This window comes from Equus asinus, chromosome 13, assembly GCF_041296235.1.
Source record: "Equus asinus isolate D_3611 breed Donkey chromosome 13, EquAss-T2T_v2, whole genome shotgun sequence".
In the NCBI taxonomy this organism is placed as follows: Eukaryota; Metazoa; Chordata; class Mammalia; order Perissodactyla; family Equidae; genus Equus; species Equus asinus.
In genome coordinates, this window is record NC_091802.1 from 56,977,539 (window position 1) to 56,994,413 (window position 16,875).

General features: G+C 54.5%; 1 protein-coding gene across 3 annotated transcripts in view; it reads left to right on the forward strand.

The window, feature by feature from the left end:
* The window catches only part of MGAT5B (alpha-1,6-mannosylglycoprotein 6-beta-N-acetylglucosaminyltransferase B), a 75,729-nt gene that overhangs the window by 13,267 nt on the left and 45,587 nt on the right, over positions 1–16,875 (forward strand). The window contains exon 1 of one of the 3 annotated variants that reach the window (XM_070483694.1): positions 1,876–2,181. The exons of the other annotated variants lie outside the window; for them this stretch is intronic. The gene's annotated coding sequence lies outside the window, so the exon portion shown is untranslated. Of the gene's footprint in view, positions 1–1,875; positions 2,182–16,875 lie in introns of those variants that run through there. 3 annotated transcript variants of the gene reach the window in all.

Sequence of the window (16,875 nt, forward strand, 5' to 3'; positions counted from 1 at the left end):
ATCACTGCTGTAAGCTGAAGCGTCCTTTTACTGTTCCCCGGAGAGACAGGCACCCTCATGAATTTGGTGTAAGGTCTTCCGGTCCATTCTAAATCCTGTCACTCGTGCATTTTGTACACACGTGCATGCACACACACTGTAAATGCGCTGCGGGTGGTTTTCACAAATCTTACGTAAGTGACATCCCACGGAGCATGTTCTGTGCCAGCTTTTTTCACTCAACCTGACGACTTTGAGCTCCGTCTGTGTTGACAGGCATGTGTGGGTGTCCACGTGGATGTGACGGCCAGGTGACCATCTGTCCTCCACCCATGGTCCTGGGCCATCTTTGCCAAGAAGGTTTCCTGGTTTCTTCACTCTAAGTTGTTCCTCTCCTGAGGCCACAATGTGCAAAGATCTCCAAGAGTTTGTGCCATAGTCCCGTGTGTCCCAGTAGTGTCCTCAGGAGCCCATGGTTTGTTGGTGTGCGACCACATCATGTGTCTTAGGTGTGAGGGTGATCTCCGGAACCCCAGAGAGCAAGGGAGCGTGACGTCAGGGCCATCCCGATTGAGCATCCTGGTCCCCAGACGTGGACGTGGAGGGAGGGGCTTGGACCCACCCGTCCCGGGGAGACGGCCTCCACCTGGCCTTTCAGACATTGGGGTCCTTTATGCAAGACATTTGCTCAGTGTGTTCTCACTGCTGAGAAATTAGTTTGAAACCCACACTTTTGCACAATTTGGGAAAAGCTATACCTTGGCCAATGTTTTTTGCTAAAAGTGTTCTATTGCTAAAAAATATGTTTGGAATCCACACTCAGACAATTTTCAGAAAAGCTATACCTCAGCCAACATGCGTGATGCAATAGCTAAAGCCCCAGGCATTTCTGGGGTTTGGAGTTGGGCAAAATCAGAGAAAGCAATGGTGTTGAGTCCTGGTCGTGGTGGGGCCCTGGCCGGCCTGAGGAGGGAGTGTGTTTGCGGGACCCCTGCTGCGTGGGACCTGAAACATGGCCTCCCCTTTGGACTGGGGTGGGATCCTCTGCCCCGGAGGCTGCCTGGGCTGGGCTGCTGGCTGTGCGGCCACCTCAAACTAGCCTCGCTGATCAAATGTTCCGGATGCCCAGTCGGGTGAGCCGAGGTCAGCATCTCTGTCCTCATAATCTGTGACGTTTACTGAAAGTTCACCGAGTGCCTGGCTTTGTCCTCGTTTCTTACCTCAATTATCTAGTCAATGCCACAGCCACCTCATGGGGGTGCTTTAATCTCTGTTGCATAGAGGAGGAAACCGAGGCACAGAGAGGTTCAGGAACTCTCTCGAAGTTGCACAGCTGCTAAGGGGCTGGGCCTGGTTCTCGGCCGGGGCCCAGAGCCTGCCTTTCTAACCGCCATGCTGTTGATGGCTGTTCCTTAAACCTGTGGCTATGTGTGGGTTACTTTTTATCTCTTTGCAAGACTTTTCATATCGATTAGTTGACAACTCTGAAAAAAACCCCTTCGTTAGAGCTTTGCTGGGTTTTTGTGGTTTGGGAAAGGTGGGCCCTAGAGTTGCAGTCCTGGAGCCTGGGTTGAACGCCGTGGTGGCCCCCCATGGGGCCCGGCTCCTTGGGAGCTCTTCACGGCAGGAAGTCAGGCCTCCAGGGTTGGCTGCGTGGCTGTGTGCTGGCTGACGGGTGAGATGCTATCTCACCCTCCGGGGACTGAGGATCTGACAGAATAAACAGAAGAGAGGCGCTCATGGGATGCTTATTGGACCTATTGGGTGCCAGGCACTGCTGCGGTGCTAAGGACACAGCAATGAGCCTTGTCCTCATTCCTGTGGGGGAGACGGGCAGTAACGGAGAAAAAGAAATAATGAGCTACTGTCAGCTACTGATCCACTCTCTGAAGGATTGGGGGCGGGTAACTAGGAAAGTGGTGTCCAAACAGGGTGGTTTGGGAAGGTTCTTCCAAGCTGGTGATGTTTAAGCTCGATTCTGAGTGATGAGAAGGAGCCAGCCACATGGGGAGCTGTGGGGAGCTGTGGCTAGCTGTGGCTAGAGAATTTGAGGTAGAGAGAGCAGAGAGTGCAAAGGCCCTGGGGTAGGAACAAGCTTCAGAAGTTGGAGGAAAGGAATCAATGTGGAGGCTAACGTGGTGGAGCACGGCGAGGAGCAGCAGAGGTCAACAGGGCCGGTGGCATAGGGCTTTGTCAGCTGTGGTAAGTAGCATTGGGACATTATTCTAAGCTGTGGAAAGTCAACAAGGGTTTTCAACAAGAGGGTGACAGGATCTGACTTCTTTTTTGAAAGATTGCTCTGACTGATGGAGAATGGGTTAGTGGGGCAGCAAGTGGGGGTGCAGAGGAGCCAGGAGAAGAGACGGGGAGATGGAGGCAAAGGTGCTGGGTCCCCCTGGAGTTCCCTCTGCAGCCCGAGAGCGTTTTCTTCTCCGTGTGCACAGGTCCGTCTTCTCCAATGCTGCTTGTGTCCGCTCTGATCCTGCCCCTCGCCGCCCCCTCGTCCTTCCCACTTCCCTGTCTGCGCCCGCTGTGCTCCTGCCTCTTGGGCTGCGGGTCCAGCCTCCGTCCACAGGTCTGCCCCCCAGGGTGAGGGCGGAGGACCCAGCTGGCTCCGGGCTGGTCTTTTGGGCTGGGGGCTCTACTGCCAGCGCAGTCAGTGTCTCTCCGGTTTCTTCCAGTCCTGGCCCGTCCCTCCCTCCCTCCCTGCCCTTCCTCTCCCCGGGGAACGTGCGTCTGCCACCTCCCAGCTCCATCCCGGGAAATAGCAACAATCCATCATGCGCAGCAGAGCCCATCAAAGCCCACAGGCAGAGCCATAAATTTCAGACGCTGTTGCTTCTGGCTTCAGGGAGAGGGATGGTGGGCTCGTCCAGGGCATGCAGGCGGCTGCTTGCTCACGCCTCCCCTGGGCTCACACACTCCAGCCCCTCCTTACCCTTGAGCCACTCTGCTTGTCCAAGCTGAAGCCACACAGGCAAGGATCCTGCAGAAGCGCGTGCTGCTGTGTTTCCAGCAAACTCTCAGTTACCTGCGCTTGGATTCCTCACTTTGAAGTTATCTGTGGCTTAAAAAGAACCGCCCCGCTGTCCTCCTCCTGCCCTTCCAGAAGCTGCTGGGCTGTCACCTCCTGCCCATGGCTGGTGTGTCCTCAAGGAAAGCAAATTTGCTTTTTTAGCCTAGGAAAACATAATTAGGGATTATTTGCAGATTTGCTGCAAACGGCACCGTATTATGTCTCCTAAAGCCAAATGGTAATGATCTTTGAATTTTCGATAAGGCTTCTCTGCAGTAGCAAAGATGGTGGAAAGGTGAGGCTGCGTGCATTCGATCGGTCCATATGTGTTGAATGCCTACTGTGTGCAGAGTCTGGGCTGGAGTTTGGGGAATGGGTGGAGAGGACACAGGAGCCAGAAGTTGGAGCTCTGTCCTTGAAGAGTGACCCTCTTGGGGGGAGGAGGCAGCACCCCGTCCCCATGCACGGCTGGAGAATCAGAACAGGTCTGTGTTAGAAGCCACTGCACTCCTGTCCTGGCCTGACCTGCGTGCAGCGGCTCCCAGGGAAGGAGCCCCTGGGTCTGAACCCTGGCTGCTGACTGGCTCAGGTAGCGTCTGAGCCTCAGTTTCCTCCTCTTCAGTTGGAGACAACACTGATGGAGGGGAGAGCCACCTGGCCCTGCACCTGGCACTTAGAGGGATCTTCGTCTCCCTTCCCTGCCCTGTGGGGGCACAGAGCAGGGCCCACCAAGTCGCCACAGAGGAAGGGGCGTTTGGGGTGAGCCTGGAAGGAGGGAGACAGAGCCGGGCGGTCTAGACGGGGAATGAACAAAACCACCTGCAAGACCCAGACGCATGCTGATGCTGAGGGAGGGTGCTGGGGCGCAGGGGCAGCCTGGCCGCGCTCTGTGGCTGGAGAGCCTGGTGAGTGAGGGGGGGCGGGAGGGAGCCCCGAACTTGATAGCTCCAAAAACCGCCAGCTGACTCTAGAGTCCCCAGTTTGTCTCCTGCTGGGGCCGTAGTCCTGGACGCCAGTGTCGAATGTCCCCCTGCCCGCCTGCCTTCGTGTCCTGGGAATGCCTCAAATGCAGCGTCTCCTGGGTGCACCCAGCCCTCCCCGCCCTGGCCATGTCGGCAGCATCATTTTCATCACTCAGACCCCCGACCTCAGAGTCGACCTTGACCTTTCTCTCCCTGACCTGTGTCCACTCCATCAACAAATTCTCTCCACCTTTGGAATTCACCCAGGATCCCCGCTTCTCACCTGCCCCACTGCCACCTCTGCCCCCTGGCATCTGTTTCCAACTCAGGAGCCAGAGGGATCATTTAAAAATGTCAATTAGATCAGGTCCCTCTCTGCTCCCCACCACTCCTCATCTCACTCAGGTAAGAACCGAAGTCCTTTTTGTGGCCTGTGGCCCTGACATGCCCAGTCCCGTTCTCTCTGGCTCCTCCCTGCTGTCTTCCCACTTGCTTCCTCTCTTCAGCCCACCAGCCTCCTTGCTGTTCCTGGAGCACAGTGATCTCCCTCTGGCCACAGGGCCTTTGCATTGGCTGTGCCCTGCCTGGAATGCTCTTTCCCACATCTGGCTGGGTGAAAGAGCCAGTTTTCTCCCTCACATGGTTTTCTCCCTCCCCGTCTTCTAGTTTTTGCTCAAATGTCACCAGTGAGGTCCTCCATGATGACCTATTTCAAACTGCACCCCACTCTCCTGGACTCCCCGTCCTGCTTCCCTTATCACCTTCTCACACGCTGTGCATTCTCATTGTCTGCTTGTTCATTGTCTGTCTCCCGCACTGGGATGTCCACCCTGTGAGGGCGGAGATTTTCCTGTTTCACTTCTTTATCCCCGGAAGAGCAATTTGCACGTTCTCATGTTCAGTAAGTATTTGTTGAAGGAAGAAAGGAAGGGAGAGATGGAGGAAGGAACGAGGGTAGTTTGTGCACCCTTGGGTGCTTTGTTAAAGATCAATCTGAGGCGTTGTCCACATGCCGCGTGCCTGACGTGACGGGGAGGTAGAAGCCATGTGGGGCTCCAGCCAGCTTGACCCGGGGTTTGTTGGGCCTGATGCCCGTTCTGTACGCTGAGAGGGTTGGACCCCCTGGGAATCCCGAGTCATTGCCGTTGGCCTCTGGGAGCCGGAGCCGGTGGCCGGCCGCTACGTGAGTGGAGACTCAAACATGGTCACGCCCTTGGACCTGGATTTCCTTCTGGGAATCCGTCTTAGGAAAAGAATCTTGACTTCCATGATCGTCTTGGTCATTGTGGCCTTTTTTATAGTGTCCAAAAGTTTGAGCAACAGTTCAAATGCCAGTGAGGGGACAGGTAGGTGAGTTGCATCGGGCCCGCTCGCTGGGGCTCGTGCCGCCATGAAAGAGCATCTTGATGGGGAAATGCTGGGATTTTAATGGGAAGTGAAAGTGTGAGAAAAGCAGGTTATGTAATTATAAATATGGTGGTATTACATAGAGTGTGAAATTAAATAAAAATAAAATAGTGCAGGCATACATCTTGTGTGTGGGTAATGAGATGACGGGTTTTTTTCCTAAAAAAGTTTTTTTTAAAAGCTTTATTTAAAAACTCAAAAATGCTTCTATACATTCCCGCCATCTCTGTGCTGGCCGGGCCGTGTGGACAGGAGAACAGCTTCCCTAGGGGCCTGGGGGGTAGGGGGCGTGGGACACTTTACCTAGACAACTTTGGGCTCAATTTTAAGAGGTGCCTCACTTCTCTCAGACCCCGTGCTGGCAGGCCTAAAACCCAGTGACTCTGACATTTAAAATAAAAGGAAGGGCAAAATACATCTAAAAACACAAATGAAAAGAAAGTTTAGATGGCAACATTTACTTCAAACAAAGCGGAATTTGAGGCAAAAGAACATTTAACAGGACAGAGAAGGTGGGAGAAATTTCGACCTCACTGATAATAAAAATTCCACTTTTACGAAATGGTTTAGCTCATCAAACTAGCAAGTATGTTTTAATTATAGGACTTTTATCGTTGAGGGTACAGCCAAATAGACACATCTATATGCTACTATTGAGAGGACGATAGGAAAAGGTCCGTACAGTATGGATACACATGATGGAATAAAGTGTGACCACTAAAAATCATATGTTAAAAAATGTTTAATGAAAGGCAACGTACTTGTCATGTGATCTACATATGAGACATGAGACAGGCACCTCCAGTAGCATCTCAGTGTGTCTCAATTATAAAATATGCATGTGAGATATTCAAAGAAAACCCTCCAGGAGAAGGCCGGGCCCTGGGGTGGGGCCTCTGTTCCCCACAGGGCGGCTGCGACACCCTGGCTTTGCCCCACTCACGGGGCACCGATCCCTTCCCCGAGGGATGAGCCCACACCCAACCCAACTCCCGCTCTGTTCCCGTCAATAGTGGGAAGAGTAGCATCTGTCTGTCTACCTAATATACACATCTGTTTGTGTATGTATTTATGTGCACTCATGCGTCACTTACAATGGGGACCAGTCATGAGAAAGGCGTCATTAGGCGATTTTGTCATCGTGGGAACATCACTGAGTATTCTGACCTACATGAGTATACAAACCTACATGGTATAGCCCACTGCACACCTAGGCCGAATGGTAGTAACCTTATGGAACCGCTGTCGTGCATGCTGTCTGTCACCGAATGTCATTGTGTGGCGCATGACTGTATGTGTATGTATATTTCTTGGTGCAGAAGAGAGGAGTCCTCTCTGCTTATGCTTGGGGAGGGGCTGGCAGATCCTTGGTCATCTGTTTGGAGCCCCTGCCCCAGCTTCGGGGGCTCTGGATGAAGGTGAGGAGGGGCTGAACCTGAGGAGGAGAGCAGTAAAAATGCAGGGGAGGCTGGAAACCAGGCTGGGGGCTTCCTGTGTCCCGTGTGGTGCGTGTGAGAAGATGACGGACAGAGAGACAGACACAGAGGGGCACATCTTCCCGCCCACGACGCTGGAGTCTCTGGCTGTATGTGTTTGTGTCTCTTGGTACTTGTGTCTGCAGGCACCTGTGTTTTAAAAGGAAAGCGATCAGTTTCATAATCAAATAACAACTCCAGCAAGCATGCTGGCCAGCTGCTCGGAAATCGATACCCTGTTAATTGAATGCAACCCTCATAAATCATGAGAGGAACGAGAAATTAAACCTCCTTCCCGAGGCCTCCTGGAGCTCGGTCCCGAGGCCAGGGCGGCGAGGACTGGCATCTGTGATTACCTCGTGGGGCTGGGGGAGGGGGCTCAGCCTCAGGAGGCCTCTTGGGGGCCTGGCCTGAAGGGAGTTGATGACTGTGCTGGCGGCCTGAGGGGAAGTGGCCACTGGTGCCTGGGGGGAGCCAGAGCTCCCGGCTTGGCTCTGGCCCATGGCCCTGGCCCTGGGTGGTGGAGGGAGCAGAGCAGCCTGCAGCTGGCGGGCGGCCTGGGGTGCTGGCTGCCTTTTCAGGGGGCCCTGGGCCAGTGCCCAGAGCTGGCTGTACCAGGGTCAGCCTTGGGGCCAGCCAGCTCCAGCAGGCCACTTGTGCCCGAGCAAGAGGGGCTGGTGGTCAGTCTGTGGGCGTGAATTTGGGCAGGCATGCACGGACTTAGAATACTACGGATACTTAGAATAGCGACTGGTGGTCCCCTGGGGTGGGGAGTAGGGTGGGCGGGTGACCAGAGGCCTGGCTGGGCCTTCTTGTACTTTCTGAGTAAGAAATGATCATTTTGGTGGAATGCTTGGTCCTTAGTAGGTTTTTGGAAGAATACACAGGCCCAGGTCTCCGCCTCCAGGCTCCCTCCCGCTCCAGGCTCATTCAGCTGTTTTGTAAATGCAGTGGGAAGGAGCACGGGGGCCAGTGTGTGAGTCCCTGCTCTGTCCCCAGCCCGACCTCAGGGAAGTCGTTTTGTCTTCTCTGGGCCAGTTTCCCCTCCGTCAAGGAAGGCGCGGGGCGGCAGGTCTCCGGGATCCGCGCCGGCTCAAAGGGCCTGGGAGTGGAGAGTGCTGACTCCTGAGCCGGGGCAGGTTTTCAGGAGGCCACATGACAAGCTCCGGCCATCGAGGGGGCTGCACCAGGCAGGGAAGGGCAGAGCTCCCAGGAGGGCACCTGTTAGCCCGCTTCCCAGGAGGCGGGGACACTGGTGGCCTCGTCAGGAGGCGCCCGCAGATCCTGGGGAATTGCGTGCCCCCTACCACCCCTGCCCGGGGCTGCTCGCAGACCCTCCTGTTTCAGAGGCTGGCTCAGGCCACCACCAGCACCTTATGGGAGAGAGGTCAGGGCCTCTTCCAGGCAGTGCTACATGTGGGGTGGCCCTCGGCCCCCACGGGTGTGTTCCAGATTCCAGTGGACTTTGTTGCAGAGCTGGCTGAAGTAGCAGTAATAATAATTAATGATGACCATAGATAATAGTAACAGCCACCCCCTGTTGGGTACTTATGAACTTTGATCTTGACCAGCGGCCCAGTGAGGAGGATCCTATCCAGGGCCATGACCCACAGAGGACGGACCCGGGCTCAGCCAGGGAAAGGACGGCCCTAGGTCGTAGAGCCCGAGGCGGCCGGGCCTGACCTGCGTTGTCTGCACAGCCGGCAGCAGTGAGAGCTGGGCACCCACATGACTGCCTCGTTCGTGGGGCGTAGGGGGTGAAAAAGTCCCATGATTCTGAGTGGGGTCTCCACCTGGCTGGAGGCATGGTGGGACCATTCAGGCTCGTGTGTCAGCTCTGCTGGCCCCAAGAGTTTCCTGAGAAGGCAGAGTGTCTCCATGTTTTCTGCCCTTGCCCAGCCCCTGCAGTTTGCAGGCTGGGGCCAGAGAGCCTGGCTCTCCACAGGCTGGTGGTGCCGTCGGGGGTCCTCCCGGCCTGGCTCAGGAGTGACCTCCTGCTGCAGCATCAAGTGCAAAGGCAGGGGCCAGACTCTCTCTGCTGGCAGTGCAGGCCCTTACAGAGTCCCAGCCTGGAGGGGGCAGTGCCAGCCCATCGCTCCCGGGCGGCCTCAGCAGGGCCAGAATCCTGTCCTCGCCTCTCAGATCCACTTACACCTCTGCTTAAGCGACCCTGGTGTCAGGAGACTCACCACTTTCCACGTGGTCCATTCTGTTGTCGGGCATATCTAATGGGGGCTTCATCCTGTCCCAAAGGCATGGGACCTAACTTTGAGTGCCCACCATAAGTAATAATGAGAACCATGGAAGTAATCACTAAAATCAAGCTCTGAGCGTGCCGGGCAAAGGTAAGTGCATCATATCAGTTATTCCTCAGAGCAGCCCTGTGAGTGGCCTCCTGTGTCAGTCGGGCTTCTCCAGAGAAGTCCCACAAGCTGCTCTCTGCAAGCTGGAGATGCAGGAGAGCCGGTGGTGTCGTTCAGTGGGAGTCCCAAGGCCTGAGAAATAGCGGCGCTGCCTCGGGCAGGAGGAGATGGATGTCCCAGCTCAGGCAGAGAGTGAACCAGCCGCTCCTCATCTTTATGTTCTCTTAGCGCCTCAACGACGGGATGGTGTCCTCCCACGTTGGTGGTGGGGATCTTCTTCACTCAGTCCACCAGTTCAGATGCTGATCACTTCTGGAAACACCCTCACTGGCACACCCAGGAATGATGTTTGACCAGATCCCTGGGCATCCCTTAGCCCCATCATGTTGACACAAAATTAACCATCATACCTCCTTTGACAAATGAGGGAGCCGGGGCTCAGAGGGGTCGTGTCAACAACCCCTGGCTAGGACACGCAGAGCGGGGTCAGCCTGGCAGCCTGGTCAGCTCCTAAGCTCACGGCGTGTCTTACACAGTGCTGCTCCCTTCTGTCCCTTTCACGCCTCTCAGAGTCCCCCAGGAGGGCATGGGGATTCTTGGAGTGGGTCGACCAAGATGTGACCATGCATGTCCCCACCACTGAACAAGAAAGCAGCCAGCTCAGTGTGGCAGGTGTGGGATCAGGGCCAGGAGGTGGGAGGCCTTTGGTGACATTGCAGAGAAGTCCAGAACCTGAGAAGAACTGGAGTGTGCACCACCTTCCAGAGGGGGGAGTCTGATCTGGATGCAGACCTTCAGGTTCTGGCCTCGTCTCCGGCGCCCTTGGCAGGTGGAGCAGAGGGCCCTGGGGGCAGAACGAGGTGGGCATTGTTTACCTGGATAGTGTAGCCGTTGGGGGGGGTCTTGCTTGGGCTGCAGTTGGCTCTTCACCTCCTTGTTTCTGGCACAGCAGATGCTCAGGGCACCCTCCTCCTCAGCTGCTCTCTCCCAGGCAGGCTGCAGGCCCCCGCGCTCTCGCCAGTATGTGCCATTGAGCTGAATTCCCAATATCCGTTGCTCAACAATTGTTTTTCCATGTGTCAGTAAGTCAGGAGTCTGTATACACTGGACCACTGGGACTCCCGGGCATTGATGGCAGGAGCCTCTGGGGGCTTCAGTCCCCCCTCTGCTGAAGGCAGAACAAAGCTCTAGGGGCTGGGCCTGGGCCAGCGTTCTCTGCACCTCCATATGACCCTGAGTGCAGGCAAGAAGGGAAATGTCAGACTCTGCGGCCCATGGTGGTCCTGATGGAGCTGCAGACATGGGCACTGACACAGTGTGTTTGGGGGTCCCCAAAACCACCATTGTGTTCCATGCTTCACTGGAAGGACCCGAACTCAGCGAAGTTGTTGTTCTCACGGTTGTGGTTTATGATGTTAGATCTCCATCAGCAATGGGAAGAGGCGCGTGGAGCAGGTCCAGGCGAGACCAGGCACGCGCTGCCAGGTGTTCCTCCCAGTAGAGGCGTGCAGGCAGTGCTCAGTTCTCCCAGAATGACGTGTGACAACACACACTGAGTACTGCCACGGGGATGCTCACCTGAGTTTTGGTGTCTAGAGGTTTTACGGGGTATCAGTCACGTAGACATGACTGACCATCCACGTGGTGGACCTCCAGAGGCCCAGCCGATGCTGCGCAGCCCAAGGGCCCCCACTAAATCACATCGTTAGCGTGGACTCTCTGGCTGGCCACTCTTATCGGGTGGGACCCTTCCAGGACTCAGAGGTGCCCTCCCATGGTGGGTGAAGGGCAGGCCTTTTTTGGAATGTGTGGGGTGAGGACAACCTTCACTGCATGCAGCTTGGATTCTTGGCCGCCCACATGTTGCCCCCTCCCTGATGTTATAGGCACAGTGACATCGTGGGATGGCACCCGAGAGTCACCCCACACAGACACTACCCAGACTGTCCTCACCCTGTCCCTTCTCTCTGATACCCTCACTCAGGGCGTCCTTGAGACTGGGCCTGCATCAGATTCTCCTGTGTCCTCCAGGCCCAGAGCAGAGAAGGCACGCAGTAAATACGTAGGGAAGGCACATGGTGGGCGGGACCTCCTCCCGGGGCATCTCTTCTGAGATCTCCAGCCTTCCTTCTCTCTCCCTGCCTCTCCCTGATGTGGCCCTGAGTCTTCACTGCATTCCTGCCACGCTGCCAGGAGCCCACCAGTTCAAGCTCATCTGAGTTAACCACCTTCTGCTTTTAAAATACGTGCACCAAACATAAAAAAGGAAAGGGATGGAAATATACTCCAAGTGGGAGGAATAATGGGCTCTCAGTCCTTGTGCCAGTTGGAGGAAGACTGGGGCGCCTTGGGCAGTGGAAGTAAGGCTGAGGGCATCGTCCCCATGTTCCATTTGCCTGAGCAGACAGAATTCGAGGTTTGTACCCCAGGAACCGCCCTGCAGGGTTAGGGTGGATGTTGCCAGGGAAACTCCTTTGCCAGAACTCTTTCAGGCTTCGCCACCTGCAGGGGGGTGTTGGCGGTTATCCCAGTAGACGCAGCACTCACCAGGCAGCTTGGCTTACCGAGGACAAAGTGCTGGGGGCCCTGTACCGGCTTGTGAACTCTGCAGGTGTGTCCCGGTGTGTGTCTGGAAGGCCCGGCTCTCCGTCCTCCGGAATGCCTGTGGCTCAGCTGCCCCCGGGAACGTCTTCCCCCGTCTGCCCCTCTGCAGCACAGCAGCCGTTTCGGCAGGAGCCAGGCTTCCTGGTTGGAACCTGATCTTTCCACTTAATAGCTTTGTGACCTTGAGCAAGTTACTCAACCTTGCTGTGTCTTGGTTTCCTCATCTGGACCATGGAGCCGTTAAAAGGAATCATGATGTTGTCATGAGAATTAGATGAGACCATGTACATGAAGAGCTTGGCAAGGGAGTGCTCAATGCCTGTTGGCTGTTTTATTATCATGATCATTCGCAGAACACTTTCCTCATGTCCTTGCAACCGTCTAGGAAAAACCCTGCCTCTCTGGGCTGCATCATGACCTCAGGCACCTTCTTCCAGAAAAATCATTAGAAATTGTGTTAACATCCTAGGGCTGCTGTAACAGAGTCCCACAGACTGACAACAGAAATGTGTTGTCGCACATCTAGCGACCGGAAGCCTGGGATCAAGGTGCAAGCAGGGCGCTCCATCTAAAGGCGCCCCGGGGAAGATCTGGTCCAGGTCCGTCCCCGCCTCTGGCCGCTCCTTGGCTTGTGGCAACATCCCTCCAGCCCTCATGCGGTGTTCTCTCTGCGTGCGGGTTAGTGTCCAGATTTCCTCATTTTACAAGGACACCGGGCATGGTGGAATCGGGGTCCACCCCACTCCAGTATGACCTCATCTTAACTTCACAAATGACATCTGAAATCACCCCATTTTCCAATAAGGTCACATTCTGGGGTACTGGGAGTTAGGACTGTGATATGTGAATTTGGGGGCGGGGGGACACAATTTAACCTATAGAAAAATTATATTTTATGACCACATTGGTATAAAGATGAAGGCATTATCATTACATATTGAAACATTTTCTTTCAGCTACAAGTCTTCTTTCCTGATTTTTAAAGAAATTAAAACATGTTTGTGGACCCCTAGAAGCGCTGTGTGCCCTTGCCCCGCACCTCCTGGGCCTGATGGAGAAGTCAGTCCCCCACCACGTGACACCACGGTGACAACGCCACGGCTCTGGTCCCACCAGCTGGAGGCAGCTGCGCCATCTCCCCATCCATCCCCCCTTCTTCTTTTCCACGTCGGCCCTTCCCAGGTCACAGACCTGCTGTGGTTTGAGGCCTCGCGGCATCTACTTTTATCGTCATTTTCTAAAAAGCTTCTCAGGGAGAGAAGTCTAATCATATATTATTTGAAAATAGAAAGTGCTGTGCCAATGCTAAGTCCAGTATAATCATAGTGACGCCAAGTAATTCTGTTTTGCACAAGTTGAACTTGTTAAATCAGACAGATGCCATGTGTACTATTTAAAGCCCGTGCAGCGATACGTTTCATGCAAAAGCGCTTGTCCTCTGAAACTGCTGAATCCCCCAAAAAGAAAAGTGCTGTGCTTGGTAGTTAGGCTTGTGATACTCTCTCTCAGGGGTGGGGTGACCACTGTAGGTAGGGAGCAAAAGCATCTCAAGCCTTTATTGAACACCTGTTGTATGCTGAGTACTTTGAGGCTTATGTCCAAGCCACGCAATACTCTGCAAGGTAGTTGAGGTTGTTCCAGATTTTATAGGAGTTGACCCCTGAATTCAGGGAGGTTAGGTAACTTGCCCAAGATCACACAGCTGTCAAGTGGAACCAGGATTTGACTCAAGGACCTCTGATTCCAAAGTCCTTGCTCTTTCCAATAAATCTCTGAGGAATGGGGAGAGTCACGGACCCAGGGCTTGGAAAATTAAGGTGTCCCCTCGTTGTTCTTCATCTCCCACAAAAAAGGAGCAGCAGAATTAAGCTCGGGCTTCAGCGAGGGGTCCATGGGTTGGAGAGAAGTTCCTGATAGCAGGGGCAGGAGAACCTGGACTCCCTTTTGGTGATGGGTTAAAAACCATTTTCCCTCAATTCTGCAGGTGGTAATTGTATTCACTTCCTGGGGCTGCCGTAAACGATGACCACGAACCACGTGGCTTAAAGCAATGGTAATTGATTCTTTCCCTGTTCTGGAGGCTGGAAGACTGAAATCAAGGTAGCAGCAGCCATCATTTCTTCCAAAGCCTCCGGGGGAGGGTCCCTCCTGCCCTCCAGCTTCTGGGGGCTCCAGGCGTCCCTTGGCTTGTGGCCGCGTCTCTCCAGTCTCTGCCTCCATTGTCACATGGCCTTCCTCTCCCTGTGTGTCTTCACGTGGCCTTCTTAGAGGGACACCAGTCATTGAATTTAGGGCCACCCTAGTCCAGTATGACCTCACCTTAACTCCTTACATCTGCACAGACCCTATTTCTAAATAAGGTCATGCTCTGAAGTTCCGAGTGGATGTGGATTTGGGGGGACCCTATTCAACCCGGTTCAGTGATGGAGCCCTGGGCATGTGGCCCAGGCTGGGCAGTGCCAGGCTCCACATACGCAAGCGTATCCCTGTCCTTGGGGACTCAGGACTCTATTGGGAGTTTCAGGCTAGCCACTCACAGCCACGCCCCAGGGGTGGGGGCTCAGGGAAGTAATCAGGCTCCCTGAGGGGGGACGGAGCGGAGCCTCCAGGGCAAGGTGCCTTCAGGAAGGCTTGCAGTGGGGCGGGCTCCCTTCCAGACTCTCTGGTGGCCTGGCACGACCCCTGCCTGGTCTCCGATGTGGGTTGTTTGTGCCCTAGGCTCTCTGGTGAGAAGTCAGGAGGGGCGCCCCGTCCTTCCCTGACTGGGACCCTCCTGTTGTGTCTCGGCCGCGTGCGGCGCCAACCCCAACACAGCAGCCGCGAGGCCCCGGCCATCTGCGCTGTGGCCGCCTCCTTCGGTCAGCTAAAGGATCCCCTCCAGTCAGAGCCGCGTCCGTCCTGTCCGTTTTGGTTGGTGGGGAAAACGGTTCCACAGCCCTCGATCAGAACTTATTTCAGAGCCTGGTGGACGTCAGGGTCATCCCGTTCCTTCTCTGGTCTAACCCACGCATGCTCAGTGGGCGCAGATCACCCCTGAAGGGTGAGGTTTGGCTCCTGAGGGTGAGACAATCTTAGACATCACAGTGGTCTGTGGTCTTCCATCGTGCATCAACAGAGAAGCAGAATATCTGTGGTTTTAACATTTCAAGGGGGAAAGCGAATAGGGGAAAATGTCTAAAAAGGCTCCTTAGGGGGACGATAATGACAAAAGGCAGAGAAACCCTGGTCCAGCCAAATCCCTTTTGCTGCAGCTCCAGCCACACCACAATAACAGCACGATCGCTCACGCATACGGAGCTTGTTTCACGCAGGCATGGCTCATCTGCGCATTTTCTCCTCGTTCAGTCCTCACTCCGACTCCGTGACGGAGGTGCCAGTATCCTCTCTATTTTAAGAGATGAGAACTGTGAGTCACAGAGAGGCTAAGGGACTTGCCCAGGGTCACACAGCTCGTAAGAGACAGAGCTTCAGCTCATCTCCTCGTGTTTTTCTGGAAATTGACGATGAGCCGACTTCTCTTCCCCGCGGCCTTCCTTGACCATCTGAAGACCAAGGAGAGATATTTCTACTTCCTCCTGCCTGAGGACTTTTTGAGCAAAAGAAGCATCCATCTTTAGGTCTCTTCTCCTTCTTATTAGTAACCTCACAGGGGGCTGCTGTGGGTGGAATTGTGTCCTCCTGAAAGATGTAGTGAAGTCCGAACCCCAGAACCTAGGAATGGGATCTTATTTTGAAATAGGGTCTTGGCAGAGGTAATCAAATTAAGATGAGGTCGTACTGACTCAGGGTGGGCTCTAATCCAATGACTGGTGTTCCTCCAAGAAGAGGAAATTTGGACACGTAGAGAGGAAGGCCAATGCATCTCCCAGCCAAGGAATGCCAAGGATCGTGGCCACCGCCAGAAGCTGGGAGGGACTGTCCCTCAGGGGCTCCAGCAGGAACCAACTCTGCTGGCACCTTGATTTCAGACTTCTGGCCTCCGAAACAGGGAGAGAATAAGTTTGTGTTGTTTTAAGACCCCCAGTTTGTAGTACATTGTTACAGCAGCCCCAGGAAACGAATACAAGGGCAATGCCATTTTCCGTGAGAGTTTTAGTGTGTTTATTTTTAATAGGACTGACTGGACTGTGTATACATGTGTGTGCACACGCTTGTTTGTGTGTGGAGAGCTCGTCGCCGCCTCCTGCCACCTTCTTCCTCCCCCACCCCATGTCTGCCTCGTCCGCACCCGTCTCCTGCACCAGCTGCCCTTCTCTGTGGATGGGACCACCTCCTTCCAGAAAGGAGAGGAAGGGGAGGGCAGCCTGAGAGGGCAGGCAGCCTCGGGGGGGTCACCACTGTGCTTCCTCTGGTGGGCAGGTGGCCTTTACAACCCAGAATGGAGCCCGGGGGAAATCCTCCTGCACAGAGTTCTCCTTCTGAGCAGCAGTACGGACCCAGTCCTTGTAAACGGATCAACGGAGCTTAAACCAGGCCTGCAAAGCCGGAGGATGAGGCGAGAATCAAAGGAAATGGAATTCATGTGTTCAAAAAAGCAAGCAGCTTCTGGAAAAGGGCCCCTGGGTCTTGCTTGCACTGAGACCCATATGCCCGCAGAGAGAGATCTCAGTACAAGTTCTTGCAGTGAGATAAATATGTCATATGATGTCTAATAAACTTCTCTGAGAGCCGAGTAGTAATCAACACAAGGAAATAAATTCTCCCAAAATAAAGGCAGCACAAATATTGATGGGGGCTGGAGGGCTGTGATGTTCGTGGCAGTAAACTTGTTTAAGATCCTGGAAGAATTCATTCTTGGGAACCCAACAATAATTTACTAGAGGTTTAATAGTTGCCAAGTCCCCAGGCTGCTTTGGGTGGAATTTATTTTGGCACGATACAGCTCCTCTGGGAGGAAATAGAGAAAGACTCAGGGCAGCCGGCTGTGCCCAGGCAAAGGGCTTCTATCACCTGAGGGTCCCCGGACAGATGCTGTCCAGGCTCTTGTGTGGAGTTCCTCTGCCTTCTTCGGTCGCAGGCTGCCCTTCGACACATGTGCAGACACGCCTGGCTCATGCAGATATGGGCTT